Source organism: Gavialis gangeticus, unplaced genomic scaffold (assembly GCF_001723915.1).
Source record: "Gavialis gangeticus isolate Ggan-Ray unplaced genomic scaffold, GavGan_comp1, whole genome shotgun sequence".
NCBI lineage: Eukaryota > Metazoa > Chordata > Crocodylia > Gavialidae > Gavialis > Gavialis gangeticus.
Window position 1 is genome coordinate 54,540,739 of NW_017729034.1, and position 5,025 is coordinate 54,545,763.

Consider the following 5,025-nt stretch of genomic DNA (forward strand, 5'->3'; position numbering starts at 1 on the left):
GTCCCCTCCACCCTCCTCTAGCCCCCCCTCCCCCACCACTTACTTACCGGCATGGAGTCTGGGTCCAGCTCCCTGTGGCAATGAGCGGGGACTGCCCAAATCACCAAAGCTCTCCAAATCTTTTCTGAATTGATTCAGAGAGCTTTGAATTGATTTGGACCTTTTTATTGGTCTCCTGTTTCAATTCAGATTCAGAGATTTAGCTGCTGAATTGGGCCAAATCTCCTCCGAATAGAATCAGCACCTGAAGCTTTGCACAGCCCTAGGGAATAGCTATGAGGATAGACCAGGAAACATTCCTTTGTCACAAACCAGGTACAGGTACCAGCCAACTGAACTCTTCTGAGTAGTGTTCTGTCTGATTCAACTCTTCCTCCATGACAATGTACACAGGCTTTTGGATGGTAGAGGCATGTTTTGGTTTCTACTTGATTTGGGTTCAGTTTAGTTTCTAATCATTTGAGATTGCTGGGGCTTTTGATGTTAATACCTATTCCTCTTCTGTGTGTGAAGCAAGTGGTAGTGTTACAGCTCCATGATCAGCTTTATTAACATACCCATTGATGGGAGTTGAGTGCCAGCCACTCATAAACATGCATTAAACTACTTCCTTCCTAAGAAGGCAGATGTTGGACTGCTTGTTAACTAATGATCAGTCTCTAACCACTTTTGAGTGATAAAAAAGAGGTTGTTAAGCTTGGATAACAATGTCCTCCCGTGTAGGTTCCACTTCAAGTTCTACCTTCCTATTGGTTTCAGGAGGGGTCATCAAGATATTTTGGTCCTACTAGATTTCTCTGTTTCTTTTGATACAACTGAACAGGGATTGTTGTATTAGTAATTCAGGGTAGTGTCACAGGGCCTTATTACACATTAATTTGCACCAGCTGTAAGTCATTGCAATGTAGTGACATATTACAGTTAGAATGTGTTAGGAGACAACCCTGCACAAGGAAATGTCTCTGAAACACAAAAAGGGCACTGGGGCAGTTGCACGGCAGCTGCAAGCCACCCATGGATTCTCCTTTCCGTGGGTGGCAAATGTTAAGTTGCACTAGTGAGACACCACTCTGGGCTGTGCCCCAGCTGGGATTAAAATCCTAATGTTCCTGGGTAGAAGGTCTTGTCCCTCTACTCAGGGTCAGAACCATCGCTATGATTGGGATTAGGAAGGAATTTTACGTCATAGTCAGATTGTGGGGGCTTTTGCCTTCCTCTGTAGCAGGGCCTGGGGGTAGATGGCCCTCTTGGCTGGATCCAGGCGTGCAGGCATATGTGGTTTGTGGTGCCACAAACCTCTTGCAGTGCGGGGACAAAATTTGCTACTGGGAAATCCTGGTAGCAAAAAAATTACATTAAAAAAAAGCGGCAGGCATGGAGGCTCAGTCTTCTCAGGAGATGCTCTGGTTACCAGCCAGAGCATCTCCCCTCCTCTAGTTGTTCCCTGGCTCCTGCAATATACTGGGAGCCAGGAAGTGCAGGGAAACAGCAGCTTTCCTGGAGTGGGGCATTTTGCCTCAGACCAAAGCCCACATGCAGGGGTGTGCACAGTGGCAAAAAGTAGCAGCACAAATTTGTGCCACTACATTTTTCTCCACTGCAAGCACACACCCCTGCATGTGGGGATGCACCCCTTGGCTGCATCCACATGAGTGTGGATGTTTTTTACCCTGAGGACAAGAAGCAGAGGCACACCTTGTGCCACTGCTACCTGTCCCCAGAGAATGCCTGTGCCACATGCCCTCTGGTGCATGGTAGGTTACCCTGGGTCGGGTAGGAGAGACTAGGGACACCATTGAGCTGGCTCCAGCAGACTTACCTGGGATCATGGGGACCTTCTGGGGCTGCAGCAGCAGTGATCCTGCCACATGGAGCCTGGCTGGCAACTGGAGCATGGCTCTGGCCGGCCAGGCTCTGGTTTGGATGGTGCGTGCTGGCCCTGCATGCACCACCCTCCCACACTGCTACCTTGCAGTGCAGAAAACACCTGAATGTGCAGTTTGTGCTGCCACAGACATGTCTGCAGCACCACATACTGCACAGCCACACTCATCTGGACATGGCCTTGAGTGCCTTTTAACAAATGCTTACATCAGCAGGACACTGACTGCCATTGTCCCCCCGCTTTACCTCTGCCAGCATCACACATTCAACTTAACTTACTGAGTGTGGTTAAAATGCAAGCAGATATACATTGATGCAGTTTAGCACAAGTTAGGTGCTCTCCTGGTATTGCAAAGTTGTTCTCTTTCAGATGAGGGTTATCTCCGAACACATACTAACTTTAATAGGTCACTGCACTCCAATGATTTGGAATTTTGCAAGTGAATGTGTGACAAACCTGAGATATTTCACTGCCAGCCATGCATCTGCATTTTCACAGACCTGTATTTTGCATGTTGGCTTCTATTCCATCCAGGAGAACATAGAACAACAACAGACTCTCCCCGTGCATGAAGAAGGGTGTTTGTGACTGAAAGCTTGCAAAGGACAACTTTTCCAGCTAGTCAGTTGGTCTAATGAAAGATATCACATTTACCCAAAAAACCTTGTCTGACAAACCTGAGACCTTTTTTGTGTTTTAGAACTACCTGTCAACACTTTCATTAATGCTTTTCATATAAATAGGTAGCTATCTGTCTCTTATTATTAATTTTTATTATCTTTTCACCAAGATAATAATAATTTCAAGACCATGCAGCAGAAAAACACTACTTTTTACCATTGTGTTTAAGGCCTGTACACTGACTTCTTTGGTCATGTCACATGTTGGTTGTCACCTGCAATTGCTGGTTTTACAAGGCTGGTTTTGGAGGCATTCCACAGAAAATCAGTGGGTATGTTGTGTTCCTCTTTTCAGCTGCTGGCTTTAGTCTGGTTCTCCTTCATCGCTACTCTCCAATGAACAATCAGATCCCAATTGTAAAAAAGTGCATTCAGACAGAGTTCACCAGTGATCATCTAGAGTTCATTTTTCAACAAACAGTTGCTTTAGAAAAAAAAGATGATGATGATGAAGGAAAGAAAATGATAGGCAGCCAATAGATAAGGAAACCACTGAAGTGGAAATAAAAGCTTCCATATCACTGCAATCTGATAAATTCATGCATTGCTCTAGGATGCCATTGAGTGTAATAATAAAAAAAATCAAAGATACATAATAGCACCATTACTGGGAAATGTGATGAAGACCTGAGTGATAATATATCATCAAAACACTCTTTGTTGGAATATTTTGCCTTCACTTTGTGTAAAGAAAGCCAGAAAACTGTTTTCTCTGCCCTCTTGTAAGCCAGTTATGGCCCCTTAGCAGCTCTTCTCTAGTTTAAAATACAGGGAAAGGTAGTCACTGAAGTAGGATTGTGTGACAAATGAATTAATAAAATTTCAAACTGATAAAACTATATTGAAAGAACATTTTAGTTTGCAAAGTAACAGCACTCCATATTAGAAAAATGAGAAAGTTAAGATTGTCCGTGCAATTTTAACTCTGCCCCTTGTGCTATACAGTATAATGCAGGTATTCATTACTTTAACATATGCTGTTTTTTTGCAGAACCTTTGTCCCCTCTGGTGCACCAGATGAACAGAGTACAGTGAATGCTTAATATTCCTTTTTACCCTTATTATTCAATGTTTAGCCTCATATCTTGTCTAGAGCCTGATGCACACCCCATTGCAGTCATAATAAGTCTTCCTATGCTCCTTACTAAATATTATCCAACCCCTGAGTTGAACAAGAATTTTTTTTTTCTGTTTTGCACCTGCACCTTTTTTCACCCATGAAGATTTATGCCTCAGAAGTATGTAGTATTATTTAATCCATGTTGGCCCTTCAGAACTGAGATAGAGTGATGAAGTAACTTGCTCAAATCTGCCAAATTTCAGCTGGAAAGTTAAGAGATAGAGTTAATTATAACCAACCAAAATGACATCTTAGGCCCCCTCTACATATTGCACTTAAGGTGTGATTAACCAGTTAATCACACATTAAGCTGTGACCTAGCTACACATTCAGCCTCCTCTCCATGGACTGCCACCTTGATGGGGTAGAGAGGCTTTTGAGTACCAATGACCCTAAGAGCAACACTGTCAGGAGCCTTGTACTCCTGGTAGGGTCACCCATGGTGGTAAGGTCAAAGGTAAGGTATTAGACGAAGACCAGTCCAACACAGCACAAAGACCTCAGTTGTGGTATAGGTGGATGCAGAAGGCATACTATTCAACAGCTGTGAAGGCATATGTAGGCACCAGTGGAAGAGTAACCCCAGTTGTCTTGGATCTCCTTACCACAGGTTTTGTCTCTGCCAAGATCCATGCAGTTGTCAATGCACAGTGTCAAGCAAATCATGCTCAGGCTTCTCCCACTAGTCCAACTTCCAGTACAATAACAAATACCAGTACCCATAACTTCAATGGACGAGCGATGATGAGGACAGATGAAGTGATTGCTGGGAGTCTATAGTCATGGACCTGCACACAGGCAGCAGTCTCATGATGGCCACTTCACCTTTGATATGGGACAAGTGGGTGATCTGGCAGCTGCGACAATTTTGTTATCATCCTCAACCATAAGTGATCACCACTGCCACTGACACATTCAACCAGTTAAAATGATATGATAAAACAAGCAATAAACTACAAAGGCTGAGTGACAGCCTACAGCTGTGGAACAAAGCACTGGGCTCTGTACAGCTCAGGAGCTCTTCAGGAAGCCCAGGAAAGCAGGCTTTGCCCAAGAAAAGTGGCAAGCCTGATCTCCCCCTCTTGGCCCCCCACCCCAAGCCTGGCTGCCTGAGATGCGTGGGGGCCCAGTGCTTCCCTCTGTGGCTGTGGTGCCTCCTGGGACTGCCTGAGCCGGGTGCCTGTGGGTGGGTGCCACCTGGGTAGGGGTGCCACTACTGCCATTTAGGGAAGCACCAGCCCCCCCCCGTCCCCCCCTGCAGCCCAGAGATTGCTATGCCTGCCGGCAGCTTGCCCTCCCCTCCCCACCGGAGACACAGGTAAATCAGCGGGGGGGGGGGG